General features: G+C 42.4%; 1 long non-coding RNA gene across 1 annotated transcript; it reads left to right on the forward strand.

Annotated features, from left to right (window-relative positions):
- Positions 1-16,778: 16,778 nt before the first annotated feature.
- Positions 16,779-20,239, forward strand: LOC131474330 (uncharacterized). The gene is made up of 3 exons (XR_009242281.1): positions 16,779-16,858; positions 18,550-18,634; positions 20,137-20,239. It is a non-coding gene; the product is annotated as an uncharacterized LOC131474330 (long non-coding RNA).
- Positions 20,240-22,040: the final 1,801 nt, after the last annotated feature.

Genomic DNA, 22,040 nt, shown 5'->3' on the forward strand with positions numbered 1-22,040 from the left:
AAATTAAATATTGTTTAATACTGCCATTGCTGATTTAATAATACACATAAATAAAACACCCAGTTTTTGAAATCATTCATTAAAACAATAAAAATAATATTTTACATCCCGACATTAATCCTCCTCTGTCACAAACACACACACACACACACACACACATAATTACCTCATTATTATTGTATGTCATTTTCTGTCATCAGGTGTGTTTGTGAAATGGCCTTTTATGGATTTTAATGGACTCTCTCACACACACACACACACACTCACACACACACACACACACACTCCACTCAACAAATGACAAAGCCATCATCACGGCTGATGGAGTCATAATTGGGACGAGCAATTATTTCCCCAGTTTTTCATGTGAAAATGGGGAAAAGAGAACAATGAAGAGTCAGCGTCGCCATGGCAACCAGAGAAACAACAAAGAAACAAAGCCATTATTCTGCAGAAACACAGAAAAAATACAATCGTAATACTTGTGTCTTGTTTTTGTTCATTTGAAATCATTTTATTTAAGTGGAAGTAACAACTTTTTGAAAAATCACAGCATCTTTTGGTAAATTAAGTCATTTTTGTATAATTAGCAACATGTTTTTTGTAATATCACACAATGTTGTGACCTTTTTGAGTGATTAAGTGATTTTCTGTAACAATAATAATATTATTTGTAACAATACTAACAATTATTTGGACCATTACAATATTTTGTAACATTTTTGTGTGACAATGTGACATTGTTTAGTAAAAAGAGCAAGTTTTTGTAACTTTTTGTGCCATTTTTCATCCTGTAAGTTAAGTTTTGTTCAAATGAAAACATGTTTTTGAAACGTTTCATCCCGTCAGAAACATAATCTCTGAACAAATATCTCAAATTAAAGCTGCTGCTGCTGCTGAAGCTTTTCTGTTTGTCCAAGGTGGCTTCTCCTTTCTGCCACAGTTCCTGTTTATGTTTGAGGGACAACAGAAATGTGACGGTGTGAAACATCACTGTGTCACATGTGACAGGAGTCAGGACACATATGGAGGAGATGGCACCGCGTCGTCACGCCGTCTCACGGTGAAACTCAGATTCTATCTGTTTAAGAAAGGAGGAGGTGTTCTCTGACAAGTTTGACAACAGCAGCAGCAGCAGCAGCAGCAGCAGCAGCAGCAGCAGCAGCAGCAGCAGCGACTCTGCCGTGTTTGCACAACAGCATTGCTGCTGCTGTCAGTTGTCGACTCAATGGCTCCATTCATACCTGACATGAACATGCCATGCTGCGATTGGAATGTCTCCAAATGGCCAAATCTCACTTTCATGCATCTGCAAATTTGCAAAAAAACTACTACTACTACTTAACAAAAGTCTCACCTGAAAAAAGTTTTTGTTGCTTTATTTTGCTCATTTTCTAGCTGGCAACAAAGGTTTGTGTCACTTTTTAAAACCGCTCACTCTCCCACACCAAACCCAATAGAGAAAATCAAGGATTTTACATTCACAGCACACAGGAGCTGTTGATTCACTGCTGCCTCTATCCCTAAGTATAAATGTGTTATTTTGTGAATTGTGGGTGTGAAAACCTTTGTTCAGATATATATCAGTGACACAAACTTACTAAATGAGTCAGCAGTAGACCAGCAGCTCCTGTGTCCCTGTGAGCTAAAATCGTTGATTTTCTCTATGGAGTTTGGTGTGGGAGAGCGAGGTGTTTGCACATTTAAATTTCCAGATAGAAAAACCAGTTTAACGACAACATGTGTTGGAAAATATAATCTCAAGATATTGTAGACTAGTCAGGAGTATTTTGTTGAGTGGATTTGTGTCACAGCATTGTCTAGCTGATAACAAAAGTGTGTCTTTTTAAACCGCTCACACTCCCACACCAAACCCCATAGAGAAAATCAACGATTTTACATCCACAGCGGACAGGAAGTTGTTGATCCCCTGCTGCCTCCATCACTACTTTAAATTGTGTTATTTTGTGAATTCGGGGTGTGAAATATTGTGTTTAGATTAACCTCAGTGACACAAACTCACCACACGAGGCAGCAGTAGACCAGCAGCTCCTGTGTCCCTGTGAGCTAAAATCGCAGATTTTCTCAATGGAGTTTGGTGTGAGAGAGTGAGCGGTTTAGTTTCTGGACAGAAAAAACAGTTTAACGACAAAATGTGGCGGAAAATATAATCTTGAGATATTATATCCTGTATTTTATGATGTTGGGTGGATTTGAGAGGATATAAAGGGCCTGTGACGTCACACTTCCTCTAGTCACCACACCACCGTTTTTTTTGTTTTTTTTTAAATGATTACAGTTTGTCTTGAACACTCTATCAAACTGATTTTTAAGGACTTTTTTTTGTCCTTGCATGGGAGTAAGTACGGCGCGCTTGCCAAAGTGCTGGCCGTCAATAAAAGCCAAGTGATGCTTTTTGTTGTTTTGTTCGTCTGCGAGTGCAATTTACAGGGTCGGCTTGTGCGGGTCGATGGCGGTGTTGATTTGCTTTCAGTCTTCCAGCGTTGCCCCCTCTTTCTAAAGAGCAAAATTGACATGTTCTCAGCAGCAGTCGCCACCACCCCTGTGTTTTAGCTCAGTGTGAGACTGAAGCCGCTCAATCGCTGAGACTTGCTTCACTTCCTGCTGAGCTGCTTACAATTACAGGCCCCCCGAAAATCAGTGGCAAAGGATGACTTACTATGAAAACCTGTGTGTGTGTGTGTGTGTGTGTGTCAGAGAAAGGGTTCTCAATCACAAAAAATATGACTTTCACTCAGCGTAAGGATTTCATTTCAGAGCTCAGGTGTAATGTTCATTTCCTTTGTGCGACACAGCTGAAGAAAAGCTCCAATCGAAGAGCTGCAGGCGCTTTAGCGCTGAATTACAAGAGTCGCCGACAAGTTGCCTGAAATTGGAGCGCAGAATCGTCGCAGTTCCTCGCGGCCGCCATCACGAGCCGTGATCTACGGACACGCCGCGGCGGTTGTTACGCTGCTGTAACTTCTCAAAGTCCAACTTCCTCTTTTCGGGGAGTTGGCGGTGGATTGTAAGGAGAAGTGCGGATTGAAATGTAAGAGGAAGAGGAAGTTGGAGGAGCTTTTCATGTTCTTCAAACGGTTTTATTATGGAGAACAATATTCACGGCTCAGACAAGTGAACAACACACAGATACAGCGAGGACATTCAGTGTGGTTATTGTTAAAACATCTAGTCTGATAAAGTCTATGATATCGTAAGAATATGTTTGCCTCTTTATTTCATTTTCAAACAGTGAAGTTTGTAAACCGCACACCAAACCCCATAGAGAAAACCAGGGATTTAAGCTCTCGGGGACACAGGAGCTGCTGGTCTAGTGCTGCCTCGTGTGGTCACTTTGTGTCACTGAGGTTCATCCAAACAAAATATTTCACGCCCAGAATACACAAAATAACACAGCTGAACGCACTGGTGGAGGCAGCAGTGGATCAACCAGCCCTGTGTGCCGTGAATGTCAAATCGTTGATTTTCTCTATGGGGTTTGGTGTGGGAGAGAGAACGCGCCTTACAGAGTGACACAAGCGTCAGGAAACGTCGCCTCATGGTCGGGGAGACGTGACAAACATGTTCTTAAGATGTTGTCGACTTAAGTAAGCAAAAAAATCACATTTAAAGAATTAAAATACTACAGCGAAACCAACAGGAACCACAATGAACACCCTTCAAAATAAGACTCTGGGACGTGCACGATATAAACAGTACATGTACCGTATGTCGCAATCCTTTATTAAACGTGTAGATATTTGAGGAAGCATCATCTCTCTCTCATGATTGAACTCGACAGGAAAGGTGCCGCCGCCGCGGCGCCAGAGGCTCAGACTCCGCCACGCGTGAGTCTATTTTTCCTCTTAATCATTTCCTTTCAGAGCGTCTAAATCTTAAATTGGAGAGTGAGTTATTATATCGCGGCAGAGAGAGAGAGAGAGAGAGAGAGAGAGAGAGAGAGAAAGCTGAGCTACAGGTGATCGCACAGTCGGAGGTGAAGGATGTGGATTCGTCAATTAGTCGTCATACTTTCACACTCCTTTCGCGGAAGACACATATTTCCTCACGTCTCCTCTCTGAGGAAGTCATTCCAGCTCCGACTGTTGCACACACCTAATTAGACTGATTAGATTTTTTTCTCGGCTGAAACCTGGAGTTTAACAAGACACGGATCTCACCCTTTGCACCATGATGGGTGAGAATTAGACTTCCAGGCGGCAGCAGCAGCAGCACACACACACACACACACACATCTCTTAATGGATCAAATTAGCGCTCTGGCACATAAACCCTGTTCTATCACCCCCTCACTCTTCCTCTCATCGTTTTCCTCTCCTCACGTTCTCTCTCTGTGGGTAATTAAAAACTACACTCAGACAAAAGTTGCTTTAGTCAAAGTTTACTGTGCTGTGCCAGTCAACGCTGCCTGGAAACGATGGCAACCAGGGGTGCGCACACACACACACACACACACACACACACACACACACACACACACCTCATTCTCCGCCTAATCACAGCGAGCATAAGCGAGGTGAAGGCGGCAGAACATTGATTTGGACAATTATGGGGCTACGTTAGCAACAAAAGCAAACAAGGCAGTGTTATTCTGGGAGAGGTGGGCGGGTCAGGCTCAAGTGCTAATAGAGGAAATGAAGGAGAGGAGGAGGCCGGAAACAAGGGGAGGCGACAAATATGAAGTGTTTGGTTTGTGTTTTTCATCTTTAGACAGATTTTTGGGACTGGAAACAGAAGTTCACTCTCCCGCACCAAACCCCATAGAGAAAATCAGTGATTTAAACTCGCGGGGACACAGGAGCTGCTGGTCTACTGCTGCCTCGTGTGGTCACTTTGTGTCACTGAGGAGAATCAAAACAAAGGATTTCAAATGCAGAATTCACATAAATAATACATTTTAATTTAGGGATGGATGCAGCAGTGGATCAACACTAACTGTGTCGCTATGATGTTAAATCGCTGATTTTCTCTATGGGGTTTGGTGTGGGGAAAACAAACTTTAGTTTTCATGATGGAATACAGCACTGATTGATTGTATTTTATTTACTACATTTGATAAAACTGATTTTTTTCAATTTATTCCTTATTTTTTTAATAGACAAGCTTTATTTTTGTGTGTCGGGTGTTGCCATGCCAACGGTAACTGCAGACGGCAACATGTGATTGGATGCGGGCCTGACAGGAGGTTGCGAGTTAAAGAGTGGTGTGTGAGTGGTTTCTGTTACGGGCTGTGATGACAAGCCGTCCACCAAACACACTCCATTAAGTTATGCTAATGGTCTAATTGCAAAAGCGTGGCAGTCCTGCCTCATCACTTAACCCCGGGGAACACGTTTAAGGGGTTCTGTAGCAGTCAGTACAGTGTGTGTTTGTCACTCGGCTGAGGATGAGGAGGAGAGAAGCTGGCAGGGAGGTGCTCGCGTGTTCACGACGAAAAGAGAGATGAAAATGAACCCCTCTGCCAATCAAAAAACCCAATTATCCTCCTCAATCAGCAGTGGAGAGACACAAAGAGATGCTTTCATACAATGGATCACCGGGTCTAGACCAGAACAATTACTGCATAATTAGTTCATCACACAGTCCCAGGGTTGATCCAGCTTCCGTTTGCATCTCACTGAAGTTCAACACCGTTTCTAAGGGGTGAGACAGGGTGTAGATCAAAGAAATGGCTGAAGCATCACATAAAAATACTCGACTTCCTCAAGACTCAAGAAGAACAGCCACTGAACTGCTGAACCAAAGCAGTAATAAAGAAGAAGGACAAAGTAACTAACAAGCACATCTCACCTGTCGAGTCACAGAATCAGAGGACAACAAATGATTCAACATAAACAGGAGAGTCAGAGTAACTGGGTACCCTAACCCTACAAAGTCCGAAGATTTAGCGCTCCATCTTGCTCCAAGACGTCATCATACTTGTGGAGACAAACCTTTTTAATCGACTGATTCTAATGATTCAGTTACACAAGTGTTTGTGTCGGGGATAAAACCACGTGACTGACACCAAACTGAGTTGAGAAGAAGTTATCGGCAGAATCTCAACACCGATTGGTCTCGTTCGCACAGTTTGTGTCATGTGACCCGGCCGACACAATTCTACTCTGCTCTACTCGTGTCTGTGAACCCGTGTCAAGAAAAAGATTTCCTGCGCTCTGCTCACTGTATACGCTGATGATGGTCTGTGTTATGTCAGTGACTCCCAAAAATTGGGCCCATGAAAGGTTTTTGAGAATAAATCTGTATGTTTTTCATTTTCAGTTTTGTAATGATGTTTCAAATTGCTGTAAAATGTGTGCGACAGGTTTAAATGATGTGTTATTTTTCATTTATTTGACCTCGTTTAGCAGGTGTCACCACGTTTGTTGATCCGCCGAATTAACGCCTGGAACGTAGCCTCTTTCTTCTTGTCAATGTCACGTTCATTTTATTTTTTCACGACATTTTGTGCGGCCTAACATGTCACCGCGTGCGCTCAATGTTCATTCGTTCATTTTATGACATGGAGCCCAGCTGTATGAACACATGAAAACGATAACACAATTATTGATCAGAGTCGTGATTTAAGAGGATTTTCCAGAATTCAAAGTGTGTTTTACGCAATGAATCAAAGTAAAACGTGGCCAGTTTGAACCTTTTTCTGCGTCAGTGAAGAAGCTTCTCCCGACTTTTCTGTGGCGCGTGATTGCGAGACTGAGCGTTATTCAGTGATCCTTGTGAAAGGAGCCGTGATCGATGACGAGGAGGCGGAGGGAGGCGGAGGGAGGAGGAGGGAGGAGGAGGAAGTGGCCTGGACTTGTCGCGGGGAAAGCGCCACGCTGGGTTTCTTTTCAGAATCCAGACTCGATCAATTTGTGTGTGAGAGGAAAAGGCAGCGTGCGAGCTTTCTGCAGACTGTGAATAGACTGTGATTGTCTGTGATACAAAGGGAGCGCGGCACAGGTAATGACTGTGTGCTGCGGGTGTTTCTGACAGACACCACCCAGCAGCAGCTTCACAGCTACAGGCACCTCCATTTGATTTTTGGATAACTGTTGCTATGGAGACGGTGCCATTCGATGGCACCCTGCTTTTTAGTGAGTGGGGGTTGATTTACATACAGTACTTTTCCCTGATTCTGAAGGAAAAGTCACATTTAATCCCAGATAACCTGCTGTACTCAAGCTTATTTGAAGGAGCAGCGATTACATTACACTCAGTGGGCGTGGCGCACTGAAAATAAACAATAATTCACATTTTATCACACATTATTATACACACTTTCTTAAAGAAAAGATCAGGTATGTGAGATTTCTTTCACCAGTTCTTGTGCTGTGACATTTTGCAGCCTTAAAGAAGTGAAAATGCTGCCTAGAAGATTTTTAAACATGTTTTCTCTCGAGTGTTGACCTCAGTAAATTGTCTAAACTGAAGTTAACCACAATCTAACCACAATTCAGAGCCCATGGAGCAGATTTAACTGCCCTGTGACATAAAGTAAAATCAATTAATAGGCATTTCTATTCATTTCTGTAATTCTGTTATCAAGAAATAATTTTTCTCCGACATTATGCTCATTTTTGAGGGTGTTAACGTGCATAAAAACTCTTGAAATTTTGCGTAAAATGTGAAAGCGGCACGGGGCGCGAACCCGTTCATAGCCCCAGGGCTCTATAGCGCCCCCTAAAGGTGGGGCTGGTTTTATATGAAAACGTTGCCCAGACGTCGTTTAGACTTCTGAAACTAGCTTGGACTCCAAATTCACACATTTATAAATAACATAATAAATGAACACATGATACCTTGTGAACAGCAGCTTCCTCTAATCCCAGGCACATGTATCCTCTTTAATCCGAGTATACGCACACTAATATATCTCCTCTAATCTCACAGAACCTGCATTTTCCCAGGGAAAGAGTGTGAATATGAATGAATGAATGGATGAATGAATGAACCCGTGGCCTTCGCGTGGATGGCCTGGGTTAAGTCCAGGCTTACAGCTGCTTCACGGAGACTCCGCCAAGGCCGAGCGATCTATTCCTGTCCAGCTCTCCTTTGTAATTAGAGCGCGATCCATAATACGGCAAAGTCTCTCAAGCAAGTCTGCAATTCTGACCAACCATAATTTCGCTAATTACTGCGAGACGCCTGTTTGAGTCAGTCGATATGAAAAGGAGAGGTTTTTTGGGAGAGGGAGGGAATGATAGTCATTTGCAGGCCGTTTTTTTCTTCTTCCTTCTGTAAGAAACACAGTTTTCCCTCCTTGCACTGAGCTATAAACTGATTACAGATGAGAGGCTGTCAGATGTGTGTGTGTTGTGCCGTGTCCACGCGGCGATGGAGCAATTTCAGAGTGAGAGTACATTTTTAAAAAATCCCCGCAGAAATGGCCAATATTGATCCCGCGGTCGTTCAGCGAGAGCAGAGACAAGTTAAACAAGGAAATCTGTGAGAAAACAAGCGGGCGAGTGAAAAACAAAGCGTCCTCCAGCGGGAGTTCAGTGAACCTGGAGGACGGAGAAGATCCTGCAGGCGGCGAGACGCAGGAAATCCTCACAGTCTCTCTTTCTCCCCCTCGACATGCTCGAAAGCTTCTCTGCGGGCTTCAGATTAGAGGACGTTGCGTTCGTGTAAGTGGTCACCGCAGTGTGTGTGTGTGTGTGTGTGTGTGTGTGTGTGTGTGTGTGTAGCACGCCGTCTTTGAAGTGGCGGGATAAGCCGGGCCTTGGACGCTGCTGGCGAGTTCAAAAAGGGCCCACAGAGGGATTTTTGAATCCAGCTCTTCCCTCAGATCATTTCCAGCCTCGTTTCCCACTGTGGCAGTGAAGTGTCTGCGAAGGGAAGCAGGAGAAAAGAAGAAAGAAAGAAAGAAAGGAAGAAAAGAAAAGAAAATCCTGGAAGGTTTCAAGGCGACCGAGTGACTCCAAACATGTGGTTTTCTTTCCTCCACATGTTTGTGGAGACACAAAGAGCAGTGTTTGTCCTCAACACGTCGTCTTCATATTTTATTTTAAAATGATCACGAAAACTGACCAACAGTGAAACATATATACAATAAAAACATTAGGTTATTATATCTATTACATTATTAAATTCAACATTTAATTATATATAAGCTTGTCTAGTCTAGTTTTAATTACAAATCTCAACATGCTATTTTTGATTGAATGTTTTTTCTCTTTTTGTTATTTACAGATTCATTCCTCATCATAAATGTGTCTTATTAGTTGATTATAAAGACTAAATTTTAATTTCTCATCACTAAAAGTACTTTTTTCACCTTTTGACCAGACTAGAAGTTCACTCACCCGTCAGGTCATTTTGAGTTTGAGGCCCCGACCTAAACTATAAACTTTAGTCATCGATGAATTATTACAGGCCTACTAAACATTATTGAGTTTACCGTCTTTAGACGAGCAAATAAACTAAAGACATCTATATTTAAATGTCCAGTGGGTGCGAGTTACTGACATCTAGTGGTGAAACTGCAGACTGTAACAGACAGACCTCAGGTTCATATAACAGGATTATTCTCAGGCAGGATTCACTTTAACAAACATATTTATGGACAGTTTGTTCAATTTCCACCAGTAAACTGCATCTTTAGTTGAAGAGCCATGAATATTAAAGTCTGGAACAAGCACAAGACAAATCTGAACTCAACCACACGGAGCCAAGAAGTCGGACGCCATCTTTTTTTCCCAGCGCCAAACAGTCGCGCCAAAGCCTGGACGAGCAGAACGGACTCCTGACTCCGGACCAGAGCGAAAATAGATTTGACTTCTCTTCAAAAGTTAGAAAAACACTTTGCAGTATGTGCTGCGTGTCAGGAAAAGGCTTCAGGAGACATTAAAACCCGGGGAGGCCGACGTGGACGCGCTCAGGTGCGGAGCGGAATCACAAATCAAGTTCAGTGGGTTTGAACAAATGTTGGCGACGCAGAAACAAGAAAAACTACAATGATCACACGAGTGTTATTTTTGAATAATGTGTGAGCTGTGGTTTACAGTGAGGAATGTGTTTCTGTGCCAAGAAAATGGACTTTTAGTGGAGGAAACTCAGCTTTTACAGAACAGGAATGCTTTGATAACGTCAGTTGTGCAAAGAAATGTAAGATTACAGATGCAAAGTGTTTTAAAACACTAGAAATACTGTTCTACTGCATATACCAGGAGACCATGAGATCGGAGTGATGCTGAGGAATTTTGACCAGAGTGCGTGGAAAATTAAACAAATAACAAAAAACTAGGAGTCATGAAAGGGCCCTCGCATCCCTGACCTCACTGACTGTCTCCCTAACACTAACCACTTTTATTCCTTAATCCCCTAAAAAATTACCGCAAAGCCACATAATAATAATAATAATAATAATAACGAGTACAAATTGGCGTATCATTTATGTCGGTACAATAAACACGCTCAAACGTAGGTCCGTAGACGGGTTCAGGGTCGGTCTCTTGTGTCACGTATGAAATTCTGAGGCGATCGGTCAATGTACGGCAAAGTCATGGGGGCACTTCCTGTTTGGTGGCGAATGGTCGAAATTCGCCAAATTTCCGATGGTTGCCGTGGCCACGCCCTTTTGTAGCCACAAAACCTTTCGATACCTTTTGCCTTTGATGTGTCTAGTACAAATTGTCATGTTTTTTTACGATAAACGCACATTTACGAAGCGTAAAATGGAAGCCAAATTCAAAATGGCCAACTTCCTGTTGAGTTGAGGTCATGGTCCCAATTGACTTTTTTGTCTTGGGCTGTGACATAAAATTCGGTGCAACGTTAGGGGGGCGCTATAGAGTCCTGGTGCAACGCATGGGTCCGAGCTCCTGACCACACCTGACCTGAGAGTTTTTATGCACGTTAATCCCCTAAAAAAGGATTGCAAAACCACAGATTAATAATAATCTGAAGGATAACAATAAATTCGGAGTGGATTCGGGCCCCTGGCATTCATGCCCGGCCCTAAAATCTAATTTCACTGAAGAAGAGGACTGTATTTTAAAAAGTTTGAGAAGCGCTTATCTAGTTAATCTCTCTCTGGAAACAATGCACCTGCATAATCTGTGGATAATCCACAGACATGAAAAGTGGAAAGTTAACAAAGAATCACAAATACTGTATCGATCGCTTCAGAACTTTGCTTTCCCAAGTCTTTCCGAGCAAGATACGTGTTTGTTTTATATACAGAATTATGATCAATAAAAATGTGTATAATACAGTAAATATGAACAGGAGGACGGACGGACGCCTTCAGGGCTAAACCGATTTTAGCTTCTTAATTACAGGCCCACTGAATAAAATCCACATTTCTTTAGGTCTGCTATAAATTAAGAACATGTTTTCCATGTTTACAGGAAATCATCAACCGCTCACTCTCCCACACCAAACCCCATAGAGAAAATCAGCGATTTAACATCACAGCACACAGGAGTTGTTGATCCACTGCTGCCTCCATCAGTAAATTCAAATGTGTTATTTTGTCAATTCGGCATTTGAAAAACTTTGTTCAGATGTAACTCAGTGACACAAAGTGACCACACGAGGCAGCAGCAGACCAGCAGCTCCTGGGTCCCGCGAGCTAAAATCGCTGATTTTCTCTATAGAGTTTGGTGTGGGAGAGTTAGCGGTCTACAAACTTCATTTCCTAGTTGGAAACGACTGTTTAACAGTCAAACCAAAGATATTGTCGGCTTAAGCGGGCATATATTTCATTAGCTGAGGCTTAAATCTTCATTCGAGTCCACGGCTGGTTCCTGGCGACACACTCCCCTCCCTTTAAAGGGGGAGAGACCTGCTCCAGGTGAGGTCTGATCCTGCACCAGTGGAGCTTGTACGGTGCTTTTCTGCATTTGATACATACAGCCTCTCCGAGTCTCTCTTCACTGGACTGGCAAATTGCTCGTTGGAGAAAAAGACGCTTTTTTTGGGGACAAAAAAGAGCCCACAGGTTGTCTGTCCATGTCTAAGTGACAGGTGTCTCTCTGTGTGTGTGTGTGTGTGTGTGTGTGTGTGATCCTGCTAATCCTGTGCGTCCCGGGGGACAGGCAGTGTGACTGGGTAATTGGCCACTGACTGAGCAAGACCACTCCAGAGGCTCCACTTATTGAACCACTGTCACACGGAGAGAGAGAGATGAAGAAGAAGAAGAAGAAGAGAGAGAGAGAGAGGTATAACATAACAAGTGGAGGGAGAAATGGAAAGGATGGATGGGAAGTGAAGTTAAAAAGAAGCAAAGAAAAGAGGAGAAATAAATATAAGAATAAATGAGAAAGAGAAGGTGTGAGGGAATGAATGGACGGAGAGAGCGAGGGATGGAGAAAGGAGGTGAAGTGAGACCCTGAAGACACCATTTCCTCCACTCTCAGCTGAAAATGTGACACTTTCATGATTACACTGGACAAGAGGGGACTGGACTGCTGCCTTAAAGGGACACAGGTATTGATAGAAATAAAGGTCCAGTATGTAAGAATTAGGACTGTATTAAAGGTCCAGTACGCAACATTCAGGACTGTATTAAAGGTCCAGTATGTTACATTTAGGGCTGTGTTAAAGGTCCAGTACGCAACATTTAGGACTGTATTAAAGGTCCAGTATGCAACATTTAGCACTGTATTAAAGGTCCAGTACGCAACATTTAGGGCTGTATTAAAGGTCCAGTATGTTACATTTAGGGCTGTGTTAAAGGTCCAGTACGCAACATTCAGGACTGTATTAGAGGTCCAGTATGCAACATTTAGGGCTGTGTTAAAGGTCCAGTACGCAACATTCAGGACTGTATTAGAGGTCCAGTATGCAACATTTAGGGCTGTGTTAAAGGTCCAGTACGCAACATTTAGCACTGTATTAAAGGTCCAGTACGCAACATTTAGGGCTGTATTAAAGGTCCAGTATGTTACATTTAGGGCTGTGTTAAAGGTCCAGTACGCAACATTTAGGACTGTATTAAAGGTCCAGTAAGTAACATCTAGGGCTGTATTAAAGGTCCAGTATGTAAGATTTAGGGCTGTATTAAAGGTCCAGTAAGTAACATCTAGGGCTGTATTAAAGGTCCAGTATGTAAGATTTAGGGCTGTATTAAAGGTCCAGTAAGTAACATCTAGGGCTGTATTAAAGGTCCAGTATGTAAGATTTAGGGCTGTATTAAAGGTCCAGTAAGTAACATCTAGGGCTGTATTAAAGGTCCAGTATGTAAGATTTAGGGCTGTATTAAAGGTCCAGTATGTTACATTTAGGGCTGTGTTAAAGGTCCAGTAAGTAACATTTAGGACTGTATTAAAGGTCCAGTATGTAAGATTTAGGGCTGTATTAAAGGTCCAGTATGTTACATTTAGGGCTGTGTTAAAGGTCCAGTATGTTACATTTAGGGCTGTATTAAAGGTCCAGTATGTTACATTTAGGGCTGTGTTAAAGGTCCAGTACGCAACATTTAGGACTGTATTAAAGGTCCAGTAAGTAACATCTAGGGCTGTATTAAAGGTCCAGTATGTAAGATTTAGGGCTGTATTAAAGGTCCAGTAAGTAACATCTAGGGCTGTATTAAAGGTCCAGTATGTAAGATTTAGGGCTGTATTAAAGGTCCAGTAAGTAACATCTAGGGCTGTATTAAAGGTCCAGTATGTAAGATTTAGGGCTGTATTAAAGGTCCAGTATGCAAGATTTAGGACTGTATTAAAGGTCCAGTATGTTACATTTAGGGCTGTGTTAAAGGTCCAGTAAGTAACATTTAGGACTGTATTAAAGGTCCAGTATGTGACATTTAAATACAATTTATTATCTTTACATCCTAATGAAATGAAGGTTAAATGAAAATATATATATAAAATAAAAAACCTGCAGTCTCACCAGTAGATGTCACTAATTCTTCCTCACTGCACCTTTAATATTATATGTGTTTTGAATGAATTGTGCACAATAAGCTAATTATTAAGATCATGGCACTTCTGTGCCATATTAATAGGTACTATAAGATTTGGTATATTGTCATGTAAGTGACATTTTGTGTAAGTGACATTTTGTGTTGTAATCACGTGTAATATGTGTTTGTTTGAGCTATTTAAATTGTTTTAGTTTGGGGTTTTTATTTAAAAGAGCTGAAAGTTTGTAAATGTTAGCATCAAAACCTAATTTGAATGAGGGTTAAATAAATCTCTTGTGTTATATTTGCATTTATTTCAGTAACAGGAGGTCAGATCTCATTTTAAATTCAATTTATTTTCAATATAAATACAATTCTGGTTCAACTGTGTCAACTCACCTATATCATGTTATTATTGGTGTGTGTGTGTGTGTGTGTGTGTGTGTGTGTGTGTGTGTGTGTGTGTGTGTGTGTGATTTACAGGCCACTGGTGTGTTTAATGGAGCCGATGAAGCAATGATTGCTCATCCAATCCTTTCTGGGCTTATACCTTTTCTGAACACACACACACACACACACAAACACACACACACACACACTTCTATGTGATGCAAGATGGTGGTCTCACACACACACACACACACACACACACACACACACACTTCTATGTGATGCAAGATGGTGGTCTCACACACACACACACACACACACACACACACACACACACACAAATCCTGCTTTCTATGGGATAATCCAATGACAGCCAATTTGCTGGAGGGATATATATTTCTTTTCATTTTTTATTTATTTCATTGCTTCTGCTTTTACAAGGCAATTTGTTCGATGGCCGGCTGCAGGAGGAGAAGTATTAACCTACACTTTCTCTTCCCATCGCCCACATCCTGTCCTCCTTTCAAAACAAAAGTGATAGCTACTGACTTTATGCCAGTTTCAGCCTTCGATGGCTTAGGAATTACATTTTTTGGATTGGACGGCTTATTTGGACTGGAAACTGAGGTTTGTGTCGCCTTGTGGACCGTTCACTCTCCCACACCAAACCCCATAGAGAAAATCATCAATTTTATATCACAGCACACAGGAGTTGTTGATCCACTGCTGCCTCCATCAGTAAATTCAAACATGTTATTTATGTGAATTCGGCTTTTGAAATTCTATGTTTCGATTCACCTCAGTGACACAAAGTGACCACACGAGGCAGCAGTAGACCAGCAGCTCCTGTGTCATCGGGAGCTAAAATCATTGATTTTCTCTATGGAGTTTGGTGTAGGAAAGTTAAACTTCTGTTTTCAATCAGGAAAAATGTGTAGATTATATTAGGCGAGTGATTAAGTGTATAAAATGAGTTTTTCCATGTTGTCAGGTAGAGGTTTCTGAGTACCACTGATGTTACTCAAGTGTGGTTTTCCAGTAATCCACAAAAATCTGCAAATATGTGTTTGAGTCCACTGCCCTCCAGCTGATCCTGATCGACAAAGAGGAAGAAGAAGAAGGACACTGTAAGAGCCGAGAGATTCATTAGAGGAAAGTTTTGAATTGAAGACGAGAAAGAAAAAGCTCATTGGAAAACATTAAAAAAACAAAAAGGTACGAGAGGGATGAAGAACAAGACGAGCACGGAAGGTCGCTGAGTGGGCCGAGGAGGAACAGCTCGTCCGCGCCAACAGAAATCAATAAGTGCTCAGGAGTCAACAGCGAGTGGGTGGTCAATGGCTTGATTCAAGCTCATTAGCACAGCGTTTGACTTGAGCGTTTGACCCCGTGTCCTCGCAGCTTTGAGCCCACGTGCTCCGGCTTCGCTGGAACCGCTGAGCGGCGCCGACTGCCTCGGTTAATTAAAGCAGTTTTTGACACATTTCACCGCAGTGCAGCAAAAAAACAAAAAACAAACTCATGACATCAAGTAAAACTTACTTTCTCCGTGATACATAACTCGCAGGGGAAAAGCAACAAAAGACACGGCCCAGTGTCTGTCTTCCTTTCTTCCTTTTAGTCATTTAAAATTAAATTAAAATGACTAATGGCAACAAATCAATGGTAATTTCAGCAAATGATGCAGCACAGTTTTCCAACTGTAGTCGTGTATTGATTCAGCTGCAGCCTGCAGTAAGACATTCGTCTTCTGTTAAACACCAGCTACTGTAATTACCTTAAACTGCCTCACTCTTTGTTTTATTTATTTATTAATATATGACATGGAAGATGAAGCGTGGAAATAAAAATGTAATAATAATGTATGCAGTCGGGAGAAAAAAAAACGCAGTAAAATATGCACCAATTTTGGATTCCCCCCACGGTTCTTTCCCTGTTCACAGACATAATTAAAGAGACAGTTCAGACACCATATATTAAGAACCTCATAACTTAAAAACACACTTTTTGGAGTAAAACTGAAGTCTGTAAACTCGTCATTCCCCCACACCAAAGGCCATTGAGAAAATTGACGACTTTACATCACAGCACGCGGGAGTTGTCTATCCACCGCTGCTTCCTTCACTGAGTTCAGATGTGTTATTTAGTCAATTATGGGCTTTAAATCCTTCGTTTAGATTAACCTCAGTGACACAAACTCACCAAAGAAGGCAGGAGACGACCAGCAGCGCCTGTGTTGCCGTGAGCTTAAATGGCTTGTTTTCTCTATGGGCTTTGGTGTGGGACACGGGGGAAGTTTGTGTGACAGTGTGAAATAAAGCTGAAAACTTACTCCTAAAATACTGTTACACCTTTGCTTGATGACGTGTGTGAGGTACGAGATCTTCAGACGAGGTTAACAGATGATCAGTAAAGAGTGGCTTCTCCTCACACGGCCTCTGCTCCTTCCTTCCTTCCTTCCCTCCTTCCTTGGTTCGTTTCCCTCCCCCCTCCTCTCTATCAATCAATACGTGTTCACAAAAGCTCTGCAGGGCTCTGCTCCGCTCTCCGCTCTCTAATTCATATTTCAGGATGTTATTAGAGCGCGCGGCGAAATGTCAGGATCTTTACAAGGTAAATATCCCTCAGAATGTCACAGGCAGAGTCGAGAGAGAAGGAGGTGAAAGTACTTTTTTCTCTTCCCTGCTGCTGTTTTTTCACAGAGCCGCTGACATTAGGGGCAAGAGTGATTTCTGTGCCGGCGGCTGTTTCACAAAGACGTTTGTTTCCCAGCGCTGGTGCCGGCGTGGGTGTTTGCATTTTGATGGCAGCTGGTTTTAATGCTGCAGGAGTCTGGACAATAAGGAATATGAAGGCTGAGCTGGTCAGGCAGCGGGGGGGGGGGGGCATTAGTGCCTGAGGACACAACGATGAGACGAGGCGTCCATTACATCTGTGTCTCACTCAGCTTCCAGTGAATCAAGTGAAAGACGTGAGAAATAATGATGTGAGGTCAAATCTTTGGTGCTGCTTCTCAATACTTGATATTATCAGACATCGCATTAATAATCACTCACCTCAATTGTTAATATTTCATGTGAGTGACTTTTTAGCTCACCAACATACAGTGCTAGTGATTTATTTTGTTGTTAAGTGCCACAAGGGGGCGCCTGCATCTTCCCAGGCACTTTAAATTAATTCCTAGGAAACTTTAGTAGTAAGTTCCTCTTCATCATTCATTCACCTGTCCTCATCATTCATTCACCTTTCCTCATCGTTCACCTGTCCTCATCATTCATTCACCTGTCCTCTTCATTCACCTGTCCTCATCAATTATTCACCTGTCCTCATTATTCATTCACCCGGCCATCATCATTCATTCCCCTGTCCTCATCATTCACCTGTCCTCATCGTTCGTTCACCTGTCCTCGTCGTTCATTCACCTGTCCTAGTCGTTCGTTCACCTGTCCTAATCATTCATTCACCTGTCCTCATCATTCATTCAACTGTCTTCATCGTTCACCTGTCCTCATCATTCATTCACATGTCCTCATCATTCATTCACCTGTCCTTGTCATTCATTCACCTGTCATCGTCATTCATTCACCTGTCCTCGTCGTTCATTCACCTGTCCTCATCATTCATTCACATGTCCTCATCATTCATTCACCTGTCCTCATTATTCATTCACCTGTCCTCATCATTCATTCACCTGTCCTCATTATTCATTCACCTGTCCTCGTCATTCATTCACCTGTCCTCATCGTTCCCCTGTCCTCATCGTTCATTCACATGCCCTCGTCATTCATTCACCTGTCCTCGTCATTCATTCACCTGTCATCGTCATTCATTCACCTGTCCTCGTCGTTCATTCACCTGTCCTCATCGTTCACCTGTCCTCATCATTCATTCACCTGTCCTCATTATTCATTCACCTGTCCTCATCATTCATTCACCTGTCCTCATCATTCATTCACCTGTCCTCATCATTCATAAATTCATGAGTAAATGTACTTCAGATCTTTTGAAGAGTCTCAGTCATTTATCGACTGTTTCTAATCCAGTAAATAATTGAATAATTGAGTGTTAATCCCTAGAAATGACAGCTGTGTAGTTTGTGCTTGTCGATCCCTGCAGGAGACGAGAGGAGAACCAGAGTGAGACTCTGTGTGTCACACATCAGCAGTAACAACAGCAACACTCTCACCATGACATGAAATGTGTGTTCCTACCACAGATTGTGTCTATTTCTGACTTGTTTGGCTTGTTTTTTTTCTCTTTTTTTTCTTCATTTCTTTGCTGAACATCTGTTTGATGCTCCCCAGCGACGGCTTCTCCTGCCTTGATCGGGGGGGAGCAGAATCAGACAGCGAGGACAAGGAGACGCGGAGAGAAACGCTGCCATTTCAGGTGATGACAACAACTTCATCAACATCAGGGATTGTGGGTAATGAGGCTCTCGTGGGGGGGGGGGGGGATGAATAAGCACAGTCAGAGATTCATTTGACAGGAAGCAGAAGCTGTCGCTGCTCTGCCAAAATATTTCTCCCTGCTCGTCGTCTTCAGCTCCTGAGTGACCTCATCTTTCAGAGACGCCACACACACACACACACACACACACACACACACACACACACACACTGACTATTTTTATTTCCCACTCACGTTGTTGACAGCTTTTAGCAGCAACACTTAATATTATATTTGTTTTTTGATCATGTAAGTCATGTTTTTGTTTTTTGTTAACAATGGGAAGATATGTATTGTACATTTTCCACTTTATTTGATACTGTAGGTCCTGATTTGTGACTTTTTTCATAACATTAGTAAGATATTTTCTTGAATTTTTCAAAATGATATGACTTTGTTTGATAATGTAGGTCATGTTTGTGTTCGTTGGTAACATTAGGACGATGTTTTTTTGTAAATTTACAACACACACACACTAAAGGGACATCTGGGTAATTATGATTTACAGTAAACTAATGTTTTTTATTTACCACTCACTTTTATTTACCACATAGGTAAATAAAAGTGAGTGGGGCAAGATGGCGTGATACTGTGTGTAGTTGAAAACAAACATGGCAGCAACAGCAGTAGCAGAAATCGAGATCGCTGCTGTAAAACCATGGAAACACCTGCCAAGTTTTATAAAATTTCACATTTATTTTCGCAAAAAACTGCAATGGAAACACAACCCGCGCTAACTTCCTGTCTGAGATTTGGACTAACCCTTGAAAAAACAAGATTTTAGCCACAAAACAAACAAAACTCTCACCTAATAATGCACCTGCGTAAGTCTACAGTCTCATAAGAATATGTTCTCCACCTTGTTTTGTCATTGAAAAGCCTTTTCTGGCAGTTTTTACATCCGTGCACTCTCCCGCACCAAACCCCATAGAGAAAATCACCGATTTAAGCTCACGGGGTCACAGCAGCTGCTGGTCCACCGCTGCCTCGTGTGGTCACTTTGTGTCACTGAGGTTAATCTGAACAAAGGTTTTCAAACACTGAAGTGACAAAATAAGACATTTGAAGTTAGTGATGGCCGCAGCGGTGGATCAACACCTCCTGTGTGCTGTGATGTTAAATCACTGATTTTCTCTATGGGGTTTGGTGTGGGAGAGTCTCCAGGCAGAAAAAGCAGCAAAGCTGTTCTTCAAATGTTCTAGACTGAAGCAGGTGTGAATGTGATCAGTTTCCTTGTGTCCCAGATCACTGATCACCTTCATGGTCAAGTCACATGACGCAAGAAAGTGAAATGCAATCCTTTATTTTGTCCAATTAAAGCAGAAATAGGCGATCTTTGAGGGCTTAACGTGTCACAATGGAAGTGAAAGTGCGGTGTATTTATGACGGCGAGCAAACATCCTTACCTCAGGCCCTAAACTCATCTGTTTGGTATCTTCCAGGCCTTCCAGACTGGAATAAACCATTTAGCTCTGTCTCCTCTGGCTGGGCTCTGTGCTGGAAATGACTGAGCAGGAGGAAGAAGAAGAAGAAGAAGAAGAAGAAGAAGAACTTTTGGTACCACAGTGCCACCTAGTGACCAATACTGAGTCAATAATGTGTAACCAAAACAAGAGGGATGTTCTCAGACCAGAATAAACACAGAAACATTGAGGATTATGCCACAGAATGCAGTTTTTATTCAATTTCTTCTTTTTAGGAGATAAAAAATGTTTGTTGAGGTCAACAGAGGAAGACTCCGGTGTAACCTTGTTGCCGTTCAGACACGGAGGAGAGGAGGGGGAGGAAGGGGGAGGAGGGGAGGCAGCACACATCCATCACGTCCAATTACGCCGTTTAGATGTAATTGCAAACCCTCAAGGATTGCTCTTCAATCCTGGTCTGTGCACACACACACACACACACATGAACACACACCTGCAGGAGGGAGGGAGGGAGAGAGAGAGGGAGGGAGGGAGGGAGGGAGGGAGGGAGCAGCATGCACATTTCACAGACAATCAAATTAGAGCTGGCGTTCGATACATCACTGACAAATTGTTTATTAAACAAAAGGCTTGAATTGCAGCATAACTGAGAAAGATTCAGGAGACAGACGGAGACAAGTGGGGGCTTTTATGTCTCTGTGTGTGTCTCTGTGTGTGTCTCTGTGTGTGTCTCTGTGTGTGTCTCTGTGTGTGTCTCTGTGTGTGTGTGTCTACACACTTCTTCCCATGTAAGGAGAAAAGGTTTCCACAGTCACACAAACAGAAAACGCTGCTATTATTTAAAGAAATACACAGAAAAACCCGGGGAAGTCACAGTATGATTCACCCACACACACTCGTGTGACACTGTGGAAAGAAACCCACTCTGGATAAAAGCCTCCAGTATGTTAATGTCACTCTCTACCATTAGTCCACCCCCCCCCCCCCCCACCCCCCCACCCCCCCTGCACTCAGGAGTGAGGAAACTATAAAGGTCATGTATGGAGACATAATTCATGTATGTTAGTCTATAACTGCCATCATGAAGTGACAGTCGTGAGTGAGTGTGTGTGTGTGTGTGTGTGTGTGTGTAATGGAGAACAATAGAGGTGATGTGAGGCTGGTTGTTTTAAAGGAATATGCCAACAGCACTTAAGGAGAGAAAAATTATATCTTAAAAACCACTTTGTCACTTCACTTTTTGCCGAAACGCAAGTTTGGCTCTCCCACACCAAACCCCATAGAGAAAATCAGCGATTTTAGCTCACGAGGACACAGGAGCTGCTGGTCCTCTGCTGCCTCGTGTGGTCACTTTGTGTCACTGAGGTGAATCTGAACGAATGATTTCAAACACAGAATTTGACAGAATAACATGTTTAAAGTTACTGATGAAGGCAGCAGTGGATCAATGACTCCTGTGTGCTGTGATGTTAAAATGATGGTTTTCTCTATGGGGTTTGGTGCAGGGAAATTTGTTGTTTGTTTCCTAACGTTCGGAAAACAGTTGAATTGTGTTTAAGTGACAGTTATTTTCACTCTCACTGAAAACATGTAGGAAAAAAAACAGTTAGCCACTCAACACCAATACTTAAATATGAATATTTATGTCTTATTTGTTATAGTAATAGTTCATGTGAAGTATAAACCTTTAAAAATGTCCTGCTGCTGGTGTTTGAGGGTTTTTCCGTCTTTGTTGTCGTGACATGTGACATGTGACACGTGACACGTGAGGGTTCAGAGTAAACACAACTGAATAAAAGAGAGAAATAAAGAGCTAAATATCATCAGATCACATGGAAGCAGCTCCCTTTCACAGAAGCTGCGGAGCTCACGGTGTCGGGCAAAGGTCGACTCCTCGTCCTCCTGCAGTGGAATTGTTCCTC

Source organism: Solea solea, chromosome 2 (assembly GCF_958295425.1).
Source record: "Solea solea chromosome 2, fSolSol10.1, whole genome shotgun sequence".
NCBI classification, from domain to species: domain Eukaryota; kingdom Metazoa; phylum Chordata; class Actinopteri; order Pleuronectiformes; family Soleidae; genus Solea; species Solea solea.